Source organism: Lissotriton vulgaris, chromosome 3_1 (assembly GCF_964263255.1).
Source record: "Lissotriton vulgaris chromosome 3_1, aLisVul1.2, whole genome shotgun sequence".
NCBI lineage: Eukaryota > Metazoa > Chordata > Amphibia > Caudata > Salamandridae > Lissotriton > Lissotriton vulgaris.
The window spans coordinates 1,772,737,472-1,772,762,384 of record NC_141689.1 but is presented as its reverse complement, the minus strand read 5'-3'; the positions used below and the strand labels follow the sequence as shown (position 1 = coordinate 1,772,762,384).

The 24,913-nt window shown below is 50.1% G+C and overlaps 1 protein-coding gene and 1 long non-coding RNA gene across 3 annotated transcripts in view; one reads left to right on the top strand and one right to left on the bottom strand.

Moving 5' to 3' along the window:
- ADAD1 (adenosine deaminase domain containing 1) overlaps positions 1 to 24,913 on the top strand; it is a 1,085,588-nt gene that overhangs the window by 693,703 nt on the left and 366,972 nt on the right. The window lies entirely within an intron of this gene.
- Positions 1,204 to 5,697, bottom strand: LOC147728429 (uncharacterized). Its single transcript, XR_015309374.1, has 2 exons — positions 5,256 to 5,697; positions 1,204 to 3,073 (listed from the first exon to the last, which is right to left on the bottom strand). It is a non-coding gene; the product is annotated as an uncharacterized LOC147728429 (long non-coding RNA).

Below are 24,913 nucleotides of genomic sequence, written 5' to 3'. Positions count from 1 at the left end.
CCTCCTGCACGATCTGGGATTCTCACTGAATTACCCAAAATCCCACCTCCAGCCCGCCCACATACGGCAGTATCTGGGCGCGACCATAGACACTCTGGCGGCCACAGCACAGCCGAATTCAGTGAGAGTCAGCAGCATCCAATCGCTGATCCAAAAATTCAGACCTCAACGCTCTCTTCCAGCAAGAGTGTTCATGCAGTTGATAGGCATGATGGCCTCCTGCATCTCCATAGTCCCGCACGCGAGACTACATATGCGTCCGCTTCAGGAGTGCTTGGCACGTCAGTGGACTCAGGCTCACGGGCAGTTGAAGGACCTAGTGTTGGTGAGCGGTCGGGCATACAACTCTCTGCATTGGTGGAATCCACGAAACCTTTGCAAGGGCCGACCGTTCCAAGAGCCTCTGCCAACGATCATCCTGACGACAGACGCTTCTCTCCAGGGATGGGGAGCGCATGTACTCCAGTACACTGTGCAGGGACTATGGACGCAACAGCAAAGGAAGATGCACATCAATGTTCTGGAACTGATGGCGATCTTCATGGCACTGAAAGCCTTCAAAGTACATCTGTGCCACAAGGTCGTGTTGATCCGGACGGACAACATGACGGCAATGTACTACATTCAAAAGCAGGGAGGAACACACTCTCCGCAGCTGTCTCATCTGGCTCAGAGCATGTGGAAGTGGGCCATTCAGAGGAACATCTTCCTCATGGCAGAGCACCTCCCGGGCAAGGACAATCAGATGGCGGACCTGCTCAGCAGGCACAGCCACCAAATGCACGAGTGGGAGATACATCCATCGGTTCTCCAACCGTACTTCCAAAAGTGGGGTCATCCAGAGATCGACCTCTTCGCCACAAGGGAGAATGCAAAATGCCAAAGCTTCGCCGCCAGGTTCCCACACCCACAGTCGCAGGGCAATGCGATATGGATGAACTGGTCAGGCAAATTTGCGTACGCTTTTCCCCCAGCACCTCTGATACCGCTGGTGGCACGCAAGCTCAGGCAGCACTCGATGACTCTCATCCTGGTTGCTCCAACGTGGGCTCGCTAACCATGGTACACCACGTTTCTAGAACTGTCCATGGTACCGCATCAGAGGCTACATCTCACACCCAGCCTTCTGTGTATTGCTTTGCCCACTTGCGTAATCTGAACTTACGCACACCACTTACTCACAGAGAAACTCCAACACTCCACTGGAGGTAAAAATGAGCTTTATTAATATTGTAGGCAAAGGCAATAAGTCACTGCAACTAAGAAAGTCGTAGGCACCGAGTGAAAGGCAATAAACAATGAATACACCACACTATATACATAAATATGAAACTGTGCATACAGGGATATAAACAGTTAATGTACAAAGCACCTCACCAGATTCATTTGCAGCACCGGAGACTTCAACATCCCTAGGCCAAGCACTAACACCAGGTCGGGAACCCGCAAGACCGGTAGCTCAGGGAGTAATCTCTTCAGGCACCAAAGTTGTCCCGCGAGTGCGTCCACTCCAAGACTGAGTTCCTGAGCTCCACCTCACAGACCCCGCTTTTTATAGCTTAAATCAACCTGTTCGAGAAGCCTCTAGCAGGCGCTCTCGCCCATCTTTTCACAAGTGCTGGCCCCCATCTCTGCATCAGACCCACCCAGACAGACCTGGCCAGATTCTGTTTAGGCGGTGTCGAGGCAAAAGACATTCCTTTCCCACTCTCCGGCCTTGGAGACTGGCACGGCCATCCTCCCTCTGTTCTAGCGATAAGTATGGAATGCATGAAAACACTCTGAAGGTACAACGTAACCTCACGAGGCATCCTCACGAGATGCCTCGCACCTGCTTGTACTGGTTTACGTGAATAACATGTTTATGTTACTGCTAAAGTGTAACTCCAGGTCAAGGCAGCTCAAGATGGAAGTGCGATGCAACAAAATGGAAGATCAGAGCATTGCATGGAATCGAGGTCAACATGTGATTTAGCACGTTTAAAATGGCAAATACAACACATTCCACCCCTTGACCTTCGATTCACATATATCAAAAATAAAATCACTGAACTAAAGGTACAGCTATGACCGCATCTTTTAACTGCAAAATTGGAATTATTGCAAAGTAACTAGCAACTGAATATCATGATTGAAAAACAAAACTATCAGTTGGGGCACTGTATCTGGTAACTGTAAGAACAGTATCAATGCATAATAACCAGCAACTAAATAAAATCTAACTAAAGATCTGATTGTCATTAAAACATTGCATGTCTCATTTAAAGGCAAAACCTTAAAAACTAAATTGTCAGAGTGAAAGATACAAGACTGTAGGCCATATTTGAAAGAGTAAAAACTGCATTACAAAATCAAAAACATAATCAATAACTCTCGTGTTAAAGTGACTACTCAAAAACATTGAATTCAAATCAGATCATAATGAACTGGTTTTCTCTTTTTGTTCTTTTTACACTTACTGCATTACTTAAAACAAGAAATCAGGTGAAATATCTCAAAATAATTCAGTGTGTGTCATTTGAAACTCTAATAATGAAACTGCAGATTATACTGCCAAGGCAGCCAACTGTAGCTCACAAAATATCGACTCCAATTGCAGCAAAGTGTCTCTACTGAAAAAAAGTGTTCTTTTCTGTGAAAAAAGCAAAACAAAAAAAAACACCACTGTCTCTTGTCAGGGTACACAAGCAGTTCTCCTGTGCGAAAGACACACAGCTCTCATGCTTTCAAAGTCAGCCTCACTTGAAGGGGACAGTTCCCCTTGTAGCACACTCTGCTGATCCCTTCTTCGCATAGAAAGAAGCAGTCCATCTATGTAGATGACAGCTCTCTGGCATCCATCTTCATCAGTATCCCCTCGACAAGGAAGAACACCATCTGATCTGGTTCTCCAAAGATCATCAGCTCCCGTCTGCCATCAGCCCCAGGACATCACCACCGTCCAGTCTGGCTCCAGGCTTGGGGGAGTTTGGGGGTCCACTCTCCAAAAAATAACAAGCTAAAATAATAAAAGGGGGGGGGGTGAGGGCCCATGCATACAGGGAGGGCATCCCTTGCACCCCGGCACCGCAATCTGAAACGATAAACAAGTATCACATGTCTTGCAAAAATTCTTCAATTCAAAAACACATAATGTTCTTTTTACATCTCTCAAGGTCCCATATTTTATTTCTGTCTGCAAAGCTCTCCTCTAGATCTGGGGAATAGTTCAAGAATACTACCTGCATTATATCCTCTAAATTTATTTGGGCAAAATCTGATTTTTTCTGTCACAGTCAGAGGGGCTGGGGAAATCCCTTCACACCCTTCTCACTCCTAGCTAGCAGACCCCCTCCCTTCGGAGATGTCCGCGTCCCAGGGCTGGCTCGATTTCAACCCTAACAGAGCCTGCTCTCCGCCTCGCAACCCTCCCTTCGAGGAGCTCACATTCCAAGAGCGAAGCGCCTGCCAATTTCTGTCTGCCCTGCCTACCTCCTCATAGGGAGAGGGCATGATGGTGATGAAGCCTGCACCTTTGCAAGCCTCCCTATCTTTCCAATTAAATGAAGCTTCACAGTCTGAAGAGTGGAATCCCTCCTCCTTTACACTGAGCTCTTCCGCGGACACAATTTGGGTGCTCGCCAAACATAACAAGCAGGGAAGACTCTGCTCCTGTACTCGCTTTTGAGCCCTGCCTTCACAAAATGCTCCGAGGCAGGCTGTGCTATCTTTTTCTTCAAGGTCAAAGCCTGTCAGTTCCCAGCCGTTCACAACCTAAAAGCTGTGGAATTTTCCCTTCTTAAATGGAACAGCATGATGTTAAAAAACCCTTTCTTTCATCTAAGACAAAAAACAGACTCAACCTCTTTTGACCTCCATCAACACCCTGCGTTCTCTTTTTAAAGCTTCACACTTCTAACTAATTCAAGCAAATTCTAAACTGTCATTTATCTATGAGACTATTGGTGAGTCAAAAGCAAAGGTCACATACAAAGTCTCATGGTACTTTTGTAACATTATCTGGGGCAGCATCAGTTTATTGTCATAATCTAGGAATTCTCACATTTACGAAAACATTTTATTCTTGTGATTGATGTTACCAAATCTGTTTCTGTTTAATTCTGTTCTGCACAGACAACCTTCCCTGTCGGAATGGGCCATTTTATAACCAATGCAATCTCCCATAAGCAAATCACATTTTCTCTCATACTGTTCTGTCCAGTATCTTTTAGTGTGCTCAAGCACAGATTCATGGGCATTTGTTCTGCATCTAAATTGAAAAGTCCCTGCACTTCACTGTAGCTAAAATGGGCACATTGCTTTTGGGTAATATCACAAAATACATTTTTAAACCTTTTAATTAACCAGTCATACACACTATGCTGTTGTACATTTTCAAAAACATATGGGTACATTTCTCTTTTAAAGCACAGTTCATCATACACTGTTGGGTCTGATTTATTTCCACCACTGGTGATCGTTAATTCTAAAACACGGGTCTTCTTATCTTTCCTTTCTGACTGAAAACCCTCTTCGGAAGAATTAATTAAAACAGCCTGTGCAATTGGCAACCTGACTAGATTTTCTGTAACATTTTTCACATGTAAATCTTGCACGTTTAATTCTGTTTGCAAAGGTGTATCCTCACACAATTGTGGATGCATATTAAACACATTAAAAATAACCCCACTATCTCTATCTGAAATGTAATCCCACCTTTCAGGGTTATATTCTGAGATGTTACATTCACGTTGCAGCTGAGCACATTTTAAATGCATCTTTTACTGAACACTTTTAAAGGGATCCAGCCCTTTCTGCCTAATGTAAAAAAGCTATTCACAAGCCCTTTATACAAAACACATTTAAACACAAAGCAATTCTCGTTCAACAAAACACAATTTGCTCACTCATGAGCCAGAACACCATATGGGCTAACCCCATGCAAATAAATCAACTGATATCTGAAAAAAACCCAATATTTTCCCCTTTTAAATCAACGTTCATATCCTGCAACCGACTACGCCAAAATGTATTGCTTTGCCCACTTGCGTAATCTGAACTTACGCACACCACTTACTCACAGAGAAACTCCAACACTCCACTGGAGGTAAAAATGAGCTTTATTAATATTGTAGGCAAAGGCAATAAGTCACTGCAACTAAGAAAGTCGTAGGCACCGAGTGAAAGGCAATAAACAACGAATACACCACACTATATACATAAATATGAAACTGTGCATACAGGGATATAAACAGTTAATGTACAAAGCACCTCACCAGATTCATTTGCAGCACCGGAGACTTCAACATCCCTAGGCCAAGCACTAACACCAGGTCGGGAACCCGCAAGACCGGTAGCTCAGGGAGTAATCTCTTCGGGCACCAAAGTTGTCCCGCGAGTGCGTCCACTCCAAGACTGAGTTCCTGAGCTCCACCTCACAGACCCCGCTTTTTATAGCTTAAATCAACCTGTTCGAGAAGCCTCTAGCAGGCGCTCTCGCCCATCTTTTCACAAGTGCTGGCCCCCATCTCTGCATCAGACCCACCCAGACAGACCTGGCCAGATTCTGTTTAGGCGGTGTCGAGGCAAAAGACATTCCTTTCCCACTCTCCGGCCTTGGAGACTGGCACGGCCATCCTCCCTCTGTTCTAGCGATAAGTATGGAATGCATGAAAACACTCTGAAGGTACAACGTAACCTCACGAGGCATCCTCACGAGATGCCCCGCACCTGCTTGTACTGGTTTACGTGAATAACATGTTTATGTTACTGCTAAAGTGTAACTCCAGGTCAAGGCAGCTCAAGATGGAAGTGCGATGCAACAAAATGGAAGATCAGAGCATTGCATGGAATCGAGGTCAACATGTGATTTAGCACGTTTAAAATGGCAAATACAACACATTCTGACGCAGAGCCACGGCGACATTCAGCATCCAGATCCGCAACAGCTCAACCTGGCGATCTGGCTCCTGAAGTCCTAGAGTTTGGCTACCTGCACTTACCTTCTGACTGTATGGACATCATTCAGGAGGCACGGAAGCCCACCACCAGAGCATGCTATGCGGCAAAATGGAAGCGGTTTGTCATTTATTGTGCAGACCACAACATTAACCCGCTGGATGCTTCTATTCAGAATATCATCTGTCACCTTTTCCATCTGTACAAATGTAATCTGGCCTATGCTTCCATTCGCATTCATCTGTCTGCAATGGCCGCTTATCTCCAGAATAGGCAGCACCTCTCCCTTTTTAGGGTGCCTGCCATTAAGGCTTTTCTGGAAGGACTCAAACGAGTCATTCCTCCACGGACTCCACCTGCTCCGGAGTGGAACCTCAATGTGGTCCTTACCAGGCTGATGGGTCCTCCCTTTGAACCACTGCATTCCTGCGAGATTCAGTTCTTGACGTGGAAAGTGGCCTTCCTCATAGCAATTACATCGCTACGGATGGTTAGTGAATTACAAGCCCTAACTATGCAAGAGCCATTTATTCAAATTCATTCCAACAGGGTAGTGCTTCGCACTAACCCTAAATTTCTTCCCAAGGTTGTGTCTCAATTCCATATCAACCAGACTATTGAATTACCTGTTTTCTTTCCAAATCCCGAGCCATTGGCGGAGCGGATGCTCCATACCCTTGACGTCAAAAGGGCCCTAATGTATTACATCGATAGGACCAAGGATTTTAGGATAACTACGCAACTCTTTGTCGCCTTTGCACCACACCACAAAGGTAACCCTATTTCCAAGGCTGGTATTGCTAGGTGGATCGTTAAATGTATCCAGATCTGCAATCTGAAAGCAAAACGTACTCTTACCATTCCACCAAGAGCCCACTCCACCAGAAAGTTGGGGGCCTCTATGGCATTCCTTGGAAGCATTCCTTTGGAAGACATATGTAGAGCTGCCACATGGTCTACCACACACACATTTACTAAGCATTACTGTGTTGATGTGCACTCCAAACAGCAGGCAGCTGTAGGGCAGGCTGTTCTCAAAACACTTTTCCAAACTGCTACAGCTGGCACGGGCGGCCGCCGCTAATGGAGGGATTGCTATGTATTCTATGCACAGATATGAATTCAGCAGCCCACATGCCTCGAACCGAATATGCTACTTACCAGTATGCATCTGTTCTTGGCATGTAGGGCTGCTGACATTCATATCACCCGCCCTCCTCCCCGGCGCCTGTAGCAGCTGCAGTATTCACATATACTCATAGCATGTGTAGGAGAGTAGGGTCTGCAATCCTATGATCACCCAGATTTTTTGCTTTTGTTTCACTGGTTTACGACTTTCTCTGGCTGTGGGCTTGCTAATCAGACCCACAGCCTAGCTGTTCTCTCACTAAATTGACACGTGTACATTAGGTGCATTATCCAATTGGTACTGGGCCACCTTATCATACCCTGTAACTCAGGGCCTAGGTGTACCCAGGGCCTACCAGGGGCTGAAGCATGTATTATGCCACCCCCGGATGGCCATCTAAATCTGACACAACTGGCTGCACGAAAGCTGGGGCAAGGTGGTGTAATCACCCTTTGCTTTAGATATAGTATACCTATATCTAACCCTAAAAATGGACACACAGATTCCTATCAGTCACTCCTATGGCAGGCCTTGACAATCCTGAAGGCAGAGTGCTTGGAATCGTGTGAAATGGTGCTCTGGCATGAGCTGAGCCCGTTTGCAGCTTGCGGAACCACGTCCTAATAGCTATTCCATGATAACGCATACCATATACTCTTAAGTGCATTATAATCCTCGCGGTTAAATGCTATCTCTGGTATCGCTTTATCAAAACATGTCGAGTAAGGTGTCATACGAATTGGAATACTAACCCCTCGCCAATTCTGGCGACGGGGTTAGCATTCCACCCTTCTAGAGGGACACGACATGTATGTAACTGTGAACCCCGGTTAAAGTTAACTCAAGCCTCAGCATCACAAAATGAATGCTGCCACCACAGACACGAGTCTGACCCCCTGCAGCTGGGAGTCCTTCCAGCGAGGGGAGCTTGGACAAAGGGTTTCCTGTCAGGGGCTGTGCTAGCACCATCCCAGACAGGGTTTTTGTGTATACTGGGTAGGCAGGGCTTTACAGGAAGGTGACTGCAAGTGGCACCCCGGTGCTCACTACGCATCTGCCGGCTAAAACCAGTTCCAGGGGCACACCAGCCCCTGGCCTGGGGAAAGTCCGGCATGGGAGAGGGGTGTAACCAACCCCCTTCCTGGTCCCACCCCTAGGGCAGGGCCTAGTCGCGTACCCACCCCTTTCTTGAGGATAAAGGCAGGAGCGGGGACCCTTCCAAATTAGATCATCTTTGAATCAAGAAACTACTTTCCACGAAAGAAACTCTCAACTCTTCTCAAGATTTCTCCCTTGTGACTAAGGAGTAGTCACCCTGCATCCGCATGCACCATCCAAGAACTCTGCGGTTTGCTGCACGTCCTTCCTCTGGAATCCGACTGACCAGCTCGACAAGACCCGGCTTCCCTGGCACCTCTGACCTCTACCTACCTCTATAGCTAAGCTGAGAACCGTAGGTGCGACGAGACCTCGAGGGACCGGCCATCATCAGAATTGCACGACTTCTATCCAGCACGACCGCCGAGGGATCCTCTGGTGAGTGCTTTGGGGTCTGAGAAGCCCCGACCCTGAGCAGCTCCAGCACCGAAGTCCAGCCTCCCAGCATCCACGAGATCTGCGTGGGGCCCTTCTGCTTTTTGCTGCTCACCGCGTTGTTTGGCTACTAGCCCGCTGGCTTGTGGCCTTCCCGATGACGCCCGACGACATCACAACTGCTGGTCTGGTTGCTCCAGACTGGCCCTTGCTCCCTTACAAAAGAGGAGCACCCCGGACCCTCCTGATCCACTCCAGACGCCATTTTGAGTCCACCGCGTGGGCTTGAATTTGCCAAGACTTGTTGCCCCAATCTTGGGTCCAGCGACGTCGACAGCATCAACCATTGTGGGACAGCTCGCACCTCCATCCTGGTCGCCGACAACGCCTCCTGGTCCGTGAGACTGCAGAGCCCAGCGTCACCCACTCACCTGGTCGAGGTGACTACCATCCGGTGCCCTCCTGGTGCTATCTGACTACTGGCTAGTGGTCACGAACTTGGTCCCCTCTGCTTTCAGGTGTCATCCATCTTCGATCCAGGCTTGGATCACTTCGAACAATCTTCACTGGTCGCCTGCCAGCAACTTCTTTCTTCAGGCTCCTGGTTCGTCAACGAGGATTCCCGACGTCTTTTCAGACCTATGCAGCTGCAGCCCCTGGGCTAGGTAACTTCGGCATTTCGGTGCCCCAGCATAGCCTCACTATCCAAGGGTCAGGATCCACTGTCGTTTTCGATCTACCTTATCGGGTTCGCCCGAGAACACTAACTCTGCTTTTACTAGCTCCCATAGACTTTGTCCCGCATCCCGCGTGAGAGTGCACACTCTGCACCCGAGTCCCCTAGGCCTCCTACTAGTAATCTGAAGGTTCAGTAACGTAGTCCTAGCGATTCCAAAGCCTATTAGTCCAGTACTTACCTGCTAGTATTTTCGCATTCCACTTCCATAGTATATGGTTTTCCGTGCCCCTCGGGCATTTGTGTAAATTGTGCAACTTGAAGTATTTTCCTAAGAGTTTTGTTGTGTGCTTAGTACCCTGTCCTCATAAAGAGTACAGGGCTGTTGTGATCTAAATAAATACACTGTTTATTTTCATAACACTTGTATGGTGTCCTTTCACTTGGTGTTCAAGGGGTATATGTGATGGTATAACAGCTGGCTTAACACGCCCGAAGACTGCTCGTATCCACGCTACTAGGATAGCTGGTCTATAAGGTTGACTTACAACCAATCATCAATAAGGGTTGTTTGGACTGATACATAGTGATCACTAGAATAGTGAGCACTGCATATCAGGCCAACTTCTCACATTGGTGAGCAGTGGTTGGGATTTGAGCTTGCTGTTGTTTTACCACACGTATCCTAAGAATATCTTTGTGAAAGATCACATAAGTACTCCAGGTACATATAACTTAGCTTGGAATACTCTGAGTTATACTGAACCAGCTGTTGTAGCTCCTCAAGGCTTAGCACACCTTGGCTACAACTCTTAGCAAGGGATCAGTAGGCAAACAAATAGTGTGGGTAGGTGCATCACTTACACCACACTAGAATCAGCATGTCGGACAAAGGAGGAAACTCTGAGTCTTCCCTTGTGTCAGTGGACCCTCCACAGGTCACTTCCAGATATGCTGCTCTTAGCTTCCAGGAGATGAGACAAGTGTGTACCTCCAGGAAGCTAAAACAGGGTTCTAACCCTACAATCCCATTCCTGATTGGTCTCTTAGAGACTTATGATGCCAGGAGGGCTGGTAACCCAGACCCTTCTAATCCAGATGGGACAATGCCTCCCCTAGAGGGAACCTTAGGTGACCCTGACCTTATCCATCTCTCTGCAGAAGGTGAAGAGGAGGATGAGGATCTAGAGCCATCTGAGGACGAGGCAGACAAAGGTCCAGTAGTAGTTAGCCAGCTAACTAGGGACAACTTAAGCAGGCATGAGAATGGTACTAGGAGACCCTTGGGGCCCCTCTCAGGCCAGCTTAACATTGGGAATGGACGAGTTAGGTCTCTATCCAGAGGCTCTAACAGATCCATTCGAACCAATGGCTCTCAGACCTCTTCTCATAGAGGGATGTCATCTCCTAAGAGAAGTGAGCATGAAGCTAAGATGAGGGAAGCCAATCTGAGGATTGAAAGGGAAGAACTTGCCCTGGCCAAAGAGAGGCTTGCCTTTGCTAGAGAGCAAAAGTTAAGTGGGTTAGATCTCACTGGTGGCAGCATTCCCCCAAGGGAAAACAGGAGTTTAGATACTAGACACCTGAGTAAGATAGTGCCCCCTTTAAACAAGGGGATGATATCCACAAATGGATAACTGCTTTTGAGAGGGCTTGCACTGTACAGTGTGTCCCCCATAGTCAGTGGGCAGCTATCTTGTGGCTCTCCTTTGAAGGTAAAGGTAGAGATAAGCTCCTCACTACTAGAGCTGAGGATGCTAACAATTACCAAGTCCTGAAGAATACACTGATAGATGGGTTTGGCCTAACCACTGAGCAGTACAGGTTGCTGTTCAGGGATACCCAGAAAACTCAGTCTCAGGATTGGTCTGACTTTGTAGATTGTGCCACTAAGGCTTTGGAGGGCTGGTTGCTGGGCAGTAAGGTTACTGATTATACAGGACTGTACAATCTGATCATGAGGGAACAGATTTTAAACAATTGTCAGAACCAGTTGTTGCATCAGCATCTTGTTGACTCAGATCTGACCTCTCCCCAAGAATTGGGAAAGAAGGCAGACAGATGGGTCAGAACAAGAGTTAAGCAGAACCAGGGCCAGAACCAGGGTGGTCAGAAGAAAGCAGACCAGAAGGGTAAAGATTCTAAAGGTGAACAAAATGACCAGAAGTCTTCGACAGGTCCCCAACAACCCAAAGAGGGTGGGGGTCAGGCTTCCCAGAAAAAGAAGAATCAAGAAGGCCAGTCAAAAAGGTGGTGCCAATACTGTAAAAGTAAAACTCACTGGTTTAGTGAGTGCACCAAGAAAGGAGGGCAGACTCCTGCTACTTCAGCCCCTAAGGCAACTGTGCCCCCTAGTACAGCCAGCAGTAGTAGTGCACCTCCCAAGGGATTAGTTGGGTTAACCTTGGGTTCTGAGGGGTATGACAACTTAGTTGGCACACTCACTCAGGCTGTCCTTGTCTGTACAGGGGATGTGGATATATCCCCTGATGTCAGTCCCAATACTTTGGGCAAATACAGGCAGACACCTTTGATAAATGGAAAAATGGCTCAGGCCTATAGGGACACTTGTGCCAGTGTCACCATGGTGACACCTAACTTTGTGGACCCTGGACAGATCATGCCAGCAACGTCACTACCAGTCATAGTATGGCGATTGTTGCTTTCTTCTGGGGAGGGGTAAATGGCCAAAAGAAGGTTGTAGTTAGTTCAGACCTCCCAGTGGATTGTTTGTTGGGCAATGATTTGGAGTCATCGCAATGGTCAGAAGTGGAGCAGAGGACTCACATGGAGATGTTAGGCTTGCCAGCACATGTGCTTGCTGTGACTAGGTCACAGGCCAGAAAATGCCCCACTGAACAGGTGCTGGATCCTGGAACAATGGACAAGACACCTTCCAAGAAGAAGAGCAGTAGGGTTAAGGCATTGCCTTCCCCCTTGCCCCAGGTTGAGGATCAAGTCTCAGAGGAGGCTGACCTACAGGAATTGAGGGAAACTGAGCCTAAAGAATTTGAACTTGATCAAGTTGAATTTCTGGGCTCAGGGGGACCCTCAAGAGAAGACCTGGGGAAGGACCAATTAGACTGCCCTTCCCTTGAACCCCTCAGACAGCAGGCTGCTGCTGAGGCTGCTGGGAACGCCACAGGTACCCACAAGGTGTACTGGGATGATGGACTCCTGTACACTGAGGCAAGAGACCCCAAGCCTGGCATGGCCAGGAGGCTGGTTATCCCCTTGTCTCAGAGAGGTTTCCTTCTTACCTTGGCCCATGAGATTCCCTTAGCAGGACACTTAGGCCAGACTAAGACTTGGGACAGACTTGTCTCACACTTTCACTGGCCTCACATGAATGAAGATACCAAGGAGTTTTGTCGCTCCTGTGTCACTTGCCAAGCCAGTGGTAAGTCAGGTGGCACAACAAAGGCCCCCCTTATACCAATGCCTGTGGTGGGGGTGCCCTTTGAAAGAGTGGGGATTGACCTTGTTGGTCCAATGGAACCCCAGACAGCATCAGGGCACAAGTTTATACTGGTGGTGGTGGACCATGCCACCAGGTATCCTGAAGCTATTCCCCTTAGGACAACTACAGCACCTGTTGTGGCAAGAGCCCTAGTTGGAGTGTTCTCCAGAGTGGGCTTGCCTAAGGAAGTTGTCTCTAACAGAGGTGCAAACTTCATGTCAAGCTACTTAACTGCTATGTGGAAGGAATGTGGTGGCAACTACAAGTTCACTACACCCTATCATCCACAATGCAATGGGCTTGTTGAAAGGTTCAACAGGACCCTCAAAAGGATGATTCATGGACTACCTGAAAAGCTCAGGCGTAGATGGGATGTCCTGATACCCTGCCTTTTATTTGCTTATAGAGAAGTCCCACAGAAGGGGGTTGGCTACAGCCCTTTTGAACTTTTGTATGGACATCCTGTAAGAGGACCTCTGTGTTTGGTGAAGGAAGGATGGGAGAGACCTCTCAAAAAGCCTGCAACCAACATAGTGGACTATGTACTTGGTCTCCGCTCCAGGATGGCTGAGTACATGGAAAAGGCATCCAAAAACCTTGAGGCTAGCCAAGAACTTCAAAAAGCTTGGCATGACCAAAAGGCTGTCCTGACTGTATACCAGCCTGGACAGAAGGTGTGGGTGTTGGAGCCAGTGGCCCCAGCAGCACTCAAAGACGAATGGTCTGGGCCCCACACAATCCTTGAGCAAAAGGGAGAGGTCACCTACCTGGTGGACCTGGGAACTCCCAGAAGCCCCCACAGGGTGCTTCATGTAAACAGGCTCAAAGCATATGTCGACAGGAAGGACATGAGCTTGCTCATGGCCATAGATGAGGGACAGGAGGAAGAGAGTGACCCTCTCCCAAACCTGCTCACTCAGAATCCTGATGATGGATCAGTAGATGGTGTTGTCTTTTGTGGCAGCCTCTCTGAACATCAACAGAAGGATTATAAACAGGTTCTTCAATCCTTCAGACATATGTTCTCTCTAACACCCAGTCAGACCAATTGGTGTACCCATGAGGTTGACACTGGTGACAGCTTGCCAGTCAAGAGTAAAATCTACAGGCAGCCTGATCATGTTAGAGACTGCATCAAAACAGAAGTGCAGAAAATGTTGGAGTTGGGAGTCATTGAACCCTCAGATAGCCCTTGGGCTAGTCCAGTAGTTCTAGTGCCAAAGCCTCACACCCAGGGTGGTAAGAAAGAGATGAGGTTTTGCGTAGACTACAGAGGTCTCAATGCAGTCACTAAGACTGATGCCCACCCAATACCAAGGGCAGATGAACTTATAGATAGATTGGCTTCTGCCAACTACTTAAGTACATTTGACCTGACAGCTGGGTATTGGCAAATCAGGTTAGCTGAGGATGCCAAGCCCAAGACAGCATTTTCTACCCCTGGTGGGCATTATCAAATTGTGGTAATGCCCTTTGGTTTGAAAAATGCACCTGCCACCTTCCAAAGGCTGGTGAATCATGTTCTCACTGGGCTGGATGACTTCTGTGCAGCATATCTTGATGATATAGCTGTCTTTAGCTCCACCTGGGAGGATCACCTGGTCCACCTGAGGAAAGTGTTAGAGGCACTGCAAGCAGCAGGTCTCACTATCAAGGCCACAAAGTGCCAGAAAGGGCAGACACAGGTTGTATACTTGGGCCACCTTGTAGGTGCAGGCCAAGTTCAGCCACTGGAGAGCAAGATACAGTCAATCAGGGACTGGGCTCCTCCAACCACCCAGACTCAGGTTCGAGCTTTCTTGGGCCTGACTGGTTACTATAGAAAGTTTGTCAGAAATTATGGATCAATTGTGACTCCACTTAATGAACTGACAAGTAAGAAAATGCCAAAGAAAGTTCAGTGGACAGCAGGCTGTCAAAAAGCATTCGATGACCTAAAGCAGGCCATGTGCACAGCACCTATCCTCAAGAGTCCAGACTACTCCAAACCATTCATTGTCCAAACAGATGCTTCTGAGTTGGGTGTGGGAGCTGTTCTATCTCAACTGAATTTTGATGGTAATGACCAGCCCATTGCTTTTATAAGCAGAAGGCTGACCCCCAGAGAGAAAAATTGGTCAGCTATTGAGAGGGAGGCCTTTGCTGTGGTTTGGGCCCTGAAGAAACTGAGGCAATACTTGTTTGGCACTCATTTCAAGATTCAGACCGACCATAAGCCCCTATTATGGCTAAATCAGATGAAGGGTGAAAACCCCAAACTGCTTAGGTGGCCCATTTCCCTACAGGGGATGGATTTTACAGTGGAGCATAGACCTGGCACTGATCATGGCAATACAGATGGGCTCTCCAGGTATTTCCACTTAGAGCAAGAAGACTCACCTGGTCAAGGTTAGTTTATTGTCCCAAAGTTTGGGGGTGGGGGTCATGTAGGAGAGTAGGGTCTGCAATCCTATGATCACCCAGATTTTTTGCTTTTGTTTCACTGGTTTTCGACTTTCTCTGGCTGTGGGCCTGCTAATCAGACCCACAGCCTAGCTGTTCTCTCACTAAATTGACACGTGTACCTTAGGTGCATTATCCAATTGGTACTGGGCCACCTTATCAGACCCTGTAACTCGGGCCTAGGTGTACCCAGGGCCTACCAGGGGCTGAAGCATGTATTATGCCACCCCGGATGGCCATCTAAATCTGACACAACTGGCTGCACGACAGCTGGGGCAAGGTGGTGTAATCACCCTTTGCTTTAGATATAGTACACCTATATCTAACCCTAAAAATGGACACACAGATTCCTATCAGTCACTCCTATGCAGGCCTTGACAATCCTGAAGGCAGAGTGCTTGGAATCGTGTGAAATGGTGCTCTGGCATGAGCTGAGCCCGTTTGCAGCTTGCCGAACCACGTCCTAATAGCTGTTCCATGGTATCGCATACCATATACCCTTAAGTGCATTATAATCCTCGCGGTTAAATGCTATCTCTGGTATCGCTTTATCAAAGCATGTCGAGTAAGGTGTCATACGAATTGGAATACTAACCCCTCGCCAATTCTGGCGACGGGGTTAGCATTCCACCCTTCTAGAGGGACACGACATGTATGTAACTGTGAACCCCGGTTAAAGTTAACTCAAGCCTCAGCATCACAAAATGGATGCTGCCACCACAGACACGAGTCTGACCCCCTGCTGCTGGGAGTCCTTCCAGCGAGGGGAGCTTGGACAAAGGGTTTCCTGTCAGGGGCGGTGCTAGCACCATCCCAGACAGGGTTTTGTGTATCCTGGGTAGGCAGGGCTTTACAGGAAGGTGACTGCAAGTGGCACCCCGGTGCTCACTACGCATCTGCCGGCTAGAACCAGTTCCAGGGGCACACCAGCCCCTGGCCTGGGGAAAGTCCGGCATGGGAGAGGGGTGTAACCACCCCCCTTCCTGGTCCCACCCCTAGGGCAGGACCTAGTCGCGTACCCACCCCTTTCTTTAGGATAAAGGCAGGAGCGGGGACCCTTCCAAATTAGATCATCTTTGAATCAAGAAACTACTTTCCACGAAAGGAACTCTCGACTCTTCTCAAGATTTCTCCCTTGTGACTAAGGAATAGTCACCCTGCATCCACAGGCACCATCTAAGAATCCTGCGGTTTGCTGCACGTCCTTCCTCCGGAATCCGACTGACCAGCTCGACGAGACCCGGCTTCCCTGGCACCTCTACCTACCTCTACAGCTAAGCTGAGAACCGTAGGTGCGACGAGACCTCGAGGGACCGGGCATCATCAGAACTGCACGACTTCTATCCAGCACGACCGCCGAGGGATCCTCTGGTGAGTGCTTTGGGGTCCGAGAAGCCCCGACCTGAGCAGCTCCAGCACCGAAGTCCAGCCTCCCAGCATCTACGAGATCTGCGTGGGGCCCTTCTGCTTTTTGCTGCTCACCGCGTTGTTTGGCTACTAGCCCGCTGGCTTGTGGCCTTCCTGACGACACCCGACGACATCACTACTGCTGGTCTGGTTGCTCCAGACTGGCCCTTGCTCCCTTCCAAAAGAGGAGCACCCCGGACCCTCCTGGTCCACTCCAGACGCCATTTTGAGTCCACCGCGTGGGCTTGAATTTGCCAAGACTTGTTGCCCCAATCCTGGGTCCAGAGACGTCAACAGCATCAACCATCGTGGGACAGCTCGCACCTCCATCCTGGTCGCCGACAACGCCTCCTGGTCCGTGAGACTGCAGAGCCCTTCGTCGCCCACTCACCTGGTCGAGGTGACTACCATCCGGTGCCCTCCTGGTGCCATCTGACTACTGGCTAGTGGTCACGAACTTGGTCCCCTCTGCTTTCAGGTGTCATCCATCTTCGATCCAGGCTTAGATCACTTCGAACAATCTTCACTGGTCGCCTGCCAGCAACTTCTTTCTTCAGGCTCCTGGTTCGTCAACGAGGATTCCCGACGTCTTTTCAGACCTATGCAGTTGCAGCCCCTGGGCTAGGTAACTTCGGCATTTCGGTGCCCCAGCATAGCCTCACTATCCAAGGGTCAGGATCCACTGTCGTTTTCGATCTACCTTATCGGGTTCGCCCGAGAACACTAACTCTGCTTTTACTAGCTCCCATAAACTTTGTCCCGCATCCCGCGTGAGAGTGCACACTCTGCACCCGAATCCCCTAGGCCTCCAACTAGTAATCTGAAGGTTCAGTAACGTAGTCCTAGCGATTCCAAAGCCTATTAGTCCAGTACTTACCTGCTAGTAATTTCGCATTCCACTTCCATAGTATATGGTTTTCCGTGCCCCTCGGGCATTTGTGTAAATTGTGCAACTTAAAGTATTTTCGTAAGAGTTTTGTTGTGTGCTTAGTACCCTGTCCTCATAAAGAGTACAGGGCTGTTGTGATCTAAATAAATACACTGTTTATTTTCATAACACTTGTGTGGTGTCCTTTCACTTGGTGTTCAAGGGGTATATGTGATGGTTCTAGGAGATATCCGGCACCTCGTGGAGACGACTTACTGACAGCTCTATAACGTGGCCCTTATCAAGGTGGCACACGTTCTTGAAAGACTGCCACACTCTACAGGCAGGACAGATTGAGACGATCTATATGCAACTGACTGACTGCCCTGACGAAGTTCTAAGAACGAAACGCGTTGGCTGTTGCTTTTTTATTCTGGAATTATATTAAATAAAGACTCTTGCAACGAAGAAACTGATTGAGCTTCTTTATTATCGCCTGGATATCCTGGTAGTGCACAACTCCATCAACGTCAGTGATGGTATAACAGCTGGCTTAACACGCCCTCTAGAGTTTAGCCCGAAGACTGCTCGTATCCACGCTACTAGGATAGCTGGTCTATAAGGTTGACTTACAACCAATCATCAATAAGGGTTGTTTGGACTGATACATAGTGATCACTAGAATAGTGAGCACTGCATATCAGGCCAACTTCTCACAGCATGGTCATCATTCACTGAGTTTCACTCCATCTTGGCCACAGTGGCTAAAAACAATCTGAGGATGGAGTTGATGCCCATGCGCACTGTAGTCCAGGGGAGGAGCCACCTATCTCGTGATACTTCGAAGACTCTTCCAGGACAACAATGTGCAATCATCCGGACCCAACACTAGGCGGCGATCTATGCACAGATATGAATGTCAGCAGCCCTACATGCCAAGAACAGATGCATACTGGTAAGTAGCATACTCGATGCTGAACTGCAGCACCCATTGCTAACCCCATTTGTTTCCCTCTATTCGACTTTAGTGGGAATGTGAGTGTATTTCGGAGTCCTAACAATGTATAGGCTGGGAAGCAGGAATATGTGTCGAAGTGTGCATTCATGTTGTCCAGAACCCCCTTCCAATAGTCTGTTACCTCTACACATTCCCATTGCAGGTGAGTTAGGGTCACTATCTCGCCACATCCCCTCCAGCATGTAGGGCTGCGGCTTGGGTTACCTTTATTGAGGCGGGCAGGCGTCCGGTACCAGTACGACGCAAACTTAACTACAGATTCCCTACTTGCCGTGTTTCTGGCTCTAAGGTGGGCCCGGTGATAATTGTCCCACCCTTCTTTGTCTGTAAAACTTCTCCCCAACTCCGTTTCCCATCTTCTCTGGCCAGCAGAGCGTGACGGGAGCGGTGATGGGCTGATAATATTATGAAGGTCCGTAATCACTTATCTGTCATTTGGTTTCGTGATGAGCCATTTCTCAAAGGCCGTCAGTCGCCTGCCCACCAGCGGCCGCATGTCTGGCTGCGTTAGCCAGTGTCGGAGTTGGAAGTACTGGTAACGCCGCAGTCCATTTATATTGTACGTTTCTGTTAGGGCATCAAACTGAATAAAACCGTTTAAGTCGAACAATTGTCCTGCCGACCTGCAGTCGAAATTGCTTCACTGGACAAACTCCTGTGGCTCCATCCCTGGGGGGGAAGGCAGGGTTACCAAAGAGTGGTGTGATAGGTGAGGGAAAAGTGGTGAGGCCTCCTCTGACCACCACCACGTCCCATACTCTGAGTATCGTGTGGATGACGGATGACTTAAGTTATGTTGGTCTATCTGAGCGTTTCAAAAAGGGGACTTTCCAGAGCTACATTTGGGCCATCGCTCTGTCCTGGAAGAGCCACCTCTTCTCTGACTCTGGGCGGTTCCATTCAAAGAGGTAACGCAGCTGTGTCGCCTAAAGTACCTCGACAGGTTAGGAATCCCCAAACCCCCTTCGTGTGGAGCGCATTGCGCAAGATCCCTGCGTAACCGCGGACGCTTCCCGGCCCACTTGAATTGCTGTATTGCATCCTGCAATTTCTTTAGCATTCCGAGCGGTGGAGTCACAGGAATGGTTTGGAACACATACAGGACCTTGGGTAACAGGGACATTTTAACCGCTGCCACAGGCCCCAACAGCGAAAGTGGTTGTTGCTGCCACCTTCTCAGGTCCCCCTGAATTTGGGCGTACAAATCCGAGTAGCTCTGGTCAACAGTCTGCGTGGTGCTCTGCGTCAAGGTGATTCCCAAATATGGGATTGAAGCGTGAGAAGATAGCCCCCCATACCTCCTGACCCCGCCAAACGGATTTGCAAGCGTTACGGCCCAGTGGGAGTATCATGGATTTCACTATGTTCATTTTGAACCCCAAAACTTTCCCGAATGCCTCCAATTCTTTCAGAAAGGCTGGCACGGACCGTGTAGGGTTGTCTAAAGCTGCCAAGATATCGTCGGCGTATAGGCTGACGGTGTGTGGCTCGCCCCCGAAGGTGATGCCGGTAATATCCAGATCGTCCTGAATTCTTTGCGCAAGCGGTTCTATGTATAGCGTAAAGGGGATAGTGGGCACCCTTGCCTGGTACCCTGCCTGATGTCAAAGGGTTGTGCGCCAACACCGTTGACGCATATCGCTGCTCAAGGTGCGTCATAACAGCTGGCGCCACATGCCCGGAAGCGCTCCCCTATACCGAAGCGCACCAGAGTTTTAACTAGAAAACCCCAATCCACCCTGTAGAACGCTTTCTCAGTGTGGACCGATAGTACAGCATTGAAGTTATTAAAGTCTGCTTTATCGATTACATGTAAGAGGCGCTTGGTGTTGTAGCTGCTTTGTCTATTGAGGATGAATCCCGACTGATCGGGCTCTATGATGCCCGGTAAGCACGGTCCCAGTCTTGCCGCCGGAATACCTGTGAAAAGCTTAAGGTAAAGATTCAGCAAGGATATGGGCGTGTATGTGGCACACTGCGTAACATCCTTGCCTTGCTTTGGCAATACTATGATGTCGGCTGCGAGCATGTCGGGGGGGATTGAGCCAGGCCCTTGAATGGATTTAATAGCTTGGTCAAGAGTGGCGCCAACAGGGGACAGAATGTCTTGTAAAAACTGGCAGAGAAGCCGTCTGGCACTAGTGCTTTCAAAGGCTTTATACATGCTATCGCGGAGACCACTTCCTCTGTCCGAACGGGTGCGTCTAAGGAAGCGGCACCCCCCTCATTAAGTGCTGTGACCGCCGACTCGTTTAGGTAAGCTTCCCCCTTATTGTCTAGAGATGGATCTGCCCTGTAGAGCAAGGCATAAAAGGCCCGAAAGGCGTCTGCTATTTTCTAGTCTTCCTGAAGCGCTTGCCCACCCTCGCCCTGGAAAGTGGCAATTTTAGACTTCTGGACCCGCGCCCTAAGCTTGCTCGCAAGCAAACGCCCGGTATGATCGCCCCCCACATAGTAAGTGTGTTGCAGTCGTAGGGCTGCATACTCTGCGCAATCTAGATCCAGGCCTGCAAGCTGCGCCCTGGCCACCTTTAGCTTCCGCCATATCCTGGGGGCCCTGGTGCGGCTGTGTACTCTCTCCAGTTCTGACACTTGCACGGAGAGTGACTCCCTCCTTTCCCTGCGCTCTTGGGCCTCTGCCGCTGCTATTGCTATGAGATCTCCACACACCACCGCCTTGAGTCCTCCCCATACTGCTGTCACGGGAATGTCCAGCACGTCGTTAAGCATAATGTATAGAGTGATGTGCGCATGCAATTGCTGTGTGACCCCTTTTCGCTGTAACAAGGCCTCCCACAAACACCATCGGCCTTTTTACACTGTTGTGCGGGGGACGGTGATCGTGATCGGAGAGTGCAGCTGGGACCATGTCTAGATCTGTTACTATAGCGGCAAGATCGGGGGACCCCATAAAGTGATCTAGCTGAGCATATGTGGTGCACTGGAGAGTAGAAAGTGTACTCAGTAGCTTGGGGGTGTGCCTCCCGCCAGATATTTGAAAGGCCTATGCTAGTCAACCAAAGTTTCCCTTCCAGGGACATGGTCCCCGTGGCGCCATAACGGCGACCCGATCTGTCTCTCTTGGTTCATCACAAGGTTAAGATCCCTGCCCACTAGCGTGTACTGTGTCCGGGAATCAAGGACGTCTGACAGGGCCCTGGTAAGGACGGTCTCTTGGCTAGAGTTTGGGACAAATACAGATGACCAGGGACATACCCCCCACCCGCACATTATAGGCTAGGAGCCTGCCCTTGATTTCAGCGACCCTGTCCCCCCACCTGGCCTTTAAAGTGTCTAGCAAACAGAAAGGCGACCCCCGCTTTCTTCTCCGAGGTGGAGGAGTACAGTTGATGAGGGAAGGCCCTAGAGCGCATTCAGTGCCAGTCCTTGTAGAGGAGGTACGTTTCCTGTAACAAGCAAATCGAAGCACCCGCGTTCTCCAGGTATGACAGCACGGCTCGCCTCTGGACATGATTATTAAGCCCTTTTACATTCATTGTGATGACTTTTAGGGTGGAGTCAGACATTGTGTCTTCTGCTTTGGGTTATGCAGATTCTGGAGGGAGATGCCCTCTGCTGGCGACACGCATGATCCCCTCTAAAATGTGACACACCAGTTGGACCCCTCCCCAGTCCGCAACTCCCATACCCTACCCCTCCACCCTCCGCCCTAACCCTAACAAAAAGAAACCCAACATCTGATCATAGTCCCAAGCCTGGAAGTCCGCAACGCAGGCCTGTAGTAAAGTTACCTGGTGGAGCGTGTAGCCGTGGAAACCTCTTCGGCCCCCCGCCTGCCATCCGTCCGGACCCATCGATACTGTAGTGCTTAAGAGTCCACATCTTTGAGCAGATCAATCCGTCTGTGATGTGTCCCTGGACACCTCCTGGAGGATAGCTGAGATGGCCCCGGGGAACTAGGCCCCTCAACATGTTCAATGCCCAGCAGGGCGCAGGTGTCCTGAAGCCATCTCAGCTGGTGTAGTGTTCCATTCCATTTGAATATCAGACGAAAGGGATGGCCCCATGAGTATGGGATCCCCTTGCCTCGCAGGAACTCCTTGACGACTTTGAATGCTTTCCGTTTTTGAAGCGTAATGGCTGACAAGTCCTGGTATAATGCCACTGTGTGCCCCTGATAGTGTAGAGGTTGCTTCTGGCGTTCATCACGAAGGATCCTTTCTTTTAGCAGAAAGTCTGGTACAAAGGCCAAGATATCTGGGGAGTGGGGGGGAGCAGGTGCGCGCCGCGCCAACCCCACTCTGTGTGACCTGTTAATTCTGATGTCAAATTCCGCAGATTCCCCTAGAACATCCGGAAACAGGCCCTGTAGGTATCCAGTAATGGTCACTCCTTCCTCTTTTCATGGGACGCCTCGTACTCGGATGTTGCGTCTGGATCTTTTTTCTAGATCCTCCGCGTGTCCCTGCAGATACACTTGATGGTCCTTAAGGCGGATGATTTCTTGCTGGAGCTGTTCAACTTCCTCACTTCTGGTCTGGTCCGCGTCTTCAATGGCCGCCTCTCGTTTGCCCAGACTGTCTACCTCCCGGCGTATGTCTCAGACCTCCCCAGACACCTCCTGCTTTAGCGTGTGGAAGTCTTCCCGCAGGGTGTTGAACAGGGTTTCTAAAAAGGATTTTGTGATGGGCACCTCTCCATCGCCTGGGTCTGCATGTTGCTTCAGAGCTGCGGGGGCCGTCTGTCTCCCTTTGGCGGGCCTTTGAAGAGCATGTTCGAGAGCGTGCGCTCTCCCTTCTTCCTCGTGCCGGCCATGCTCCGTTGCCCTTTATCGCTCCAAACCCCCCTGTGCCTCCGCCTTCTGCTTGGAACCGTGCCCTGCGTCTAGATTGCCGGGAGCTGGCGCGCAGAGCCCCTAGTGTCTTTTAGGCCTGTCTCTCAGCTTTGCCGCAGCGGTGGTGTCTGTAGGCCCCCGTCTTGGGCGCGCTCTCCTCCACTAGCCTCCTTGCGGCTACTGTTGGCCCCCAGGGCCCCTAACACTCTCTCCCACCGCCACTGCTGCTCGCCCGCTCAGGGTGCCTGTGATCTCATCCTGAGTCTTGTATCTGTGAATGGGGCCTCTTCGAGGAGAAAAGCGTGGGCCCATACAGCGCCTTGGGTGTTTTCCAGGGCTTTTTCAACCCCCCTCCGTAAATGGTGCTGTGAAAAGGGGGCTCACGGTGCCAAGCCACGTGCTAGGCCAGATGCCACATCCGCTGGCCGTTGAATGTCTTTTCCCGGACCTGCGGGTCCCGCTATCTGACCCTCAGTAGAGAAGGCCTCACCAGATGTTCCCCCGCCGCTATCCCCATCGGGGTGGAACGTCTCCCACTGTGTTGAGGCGCTGTGTGCTCAATGTGCCTTTTAGCTTAATGGCTGTGCAATGGACCTTAGGCCCGCGGCCTCCTCGCTGACTTTCCTGGTTATGTTCGCCCCAGTCCCGCCTTCACCCATGCTGCAGGGCGCCTATGCAAGCTCACCGTTTCCTCGCTGTCAGGAGTCTCCGGGTCTGTAGCATATGGGCCCCCACCTCACTGCTGTTGGAGGTTGCTGCTGTGCGTGCTTCCCAGGCCTTGCAACCTCGGCCTTGATTTTTGCGCTCCTGGTCACCCTGATGAGCCTCTATCACCCGCCAATCGCTGGCCTACTGCGGGGCCCCTGTCGTTCTGTTGGGCCGCCTAGCCCCCCAACACTTCACCCGGGCAGGTGCTGGGTCTGTTCGTGCTCCCTAGGACGGCTGTAACACAGCGCTAGGCTTGGCACCCTCTGGTGCGGCGTCCCGTCCGCTAGGATGCCATTTTGTGTGCACTATGTTGGACCTCTGGCGCTGTCTCGTGCTGCTTTTGAGTCCCCGCTCACCTTCAGGGTGTGCCTCCTTATTGGTGTCCCAGATTGTGTGTGCCCTGGTCCCGCTTTCTTTCGTGGTTCAGGGCACCAGCGCTGGCTCACCGCGTTCATGTCATCCGGTGTCCCCGGGATTCCATTGCCGAGGGCTGCAGCTATGCTCGCTTCCTCGACCTTGCAGCCTCTGACTCAATTTCCGCGCCCCTGGACGCGCTGGTACTCCTCTGCCGGGCTCCACACACTGGCCCACAACCGGACCCCCGCTGCTCTGTTGAGCCGCCGCCTTGCCCCCCAGCAAGTTACCAAGGCAGGTGATAAGACCAGTTCGGCTCAGCGGGACCGCCGAGGTCTCAGTGCCAGGCACGGCTCCGGTTGATATGGCGTACGGTCTGCTAGAGCGCCTTTTCACCTTCCCTGCGGCGGAATTTTGGCTATTCCCCTGGCGTCGTGTAATCCCCGATTTGCATTCAAGACTGGCTCCACGTTCCCCCGCCACTCCCGGCTGGAATCGCTGCTCCAGTGGGGGTGCTTATGCTGAATTCGCTCGGCGGGGGAAGATAAACACAGGTAGCCTCCGGGACTCACGTCTTCTCAAGGCG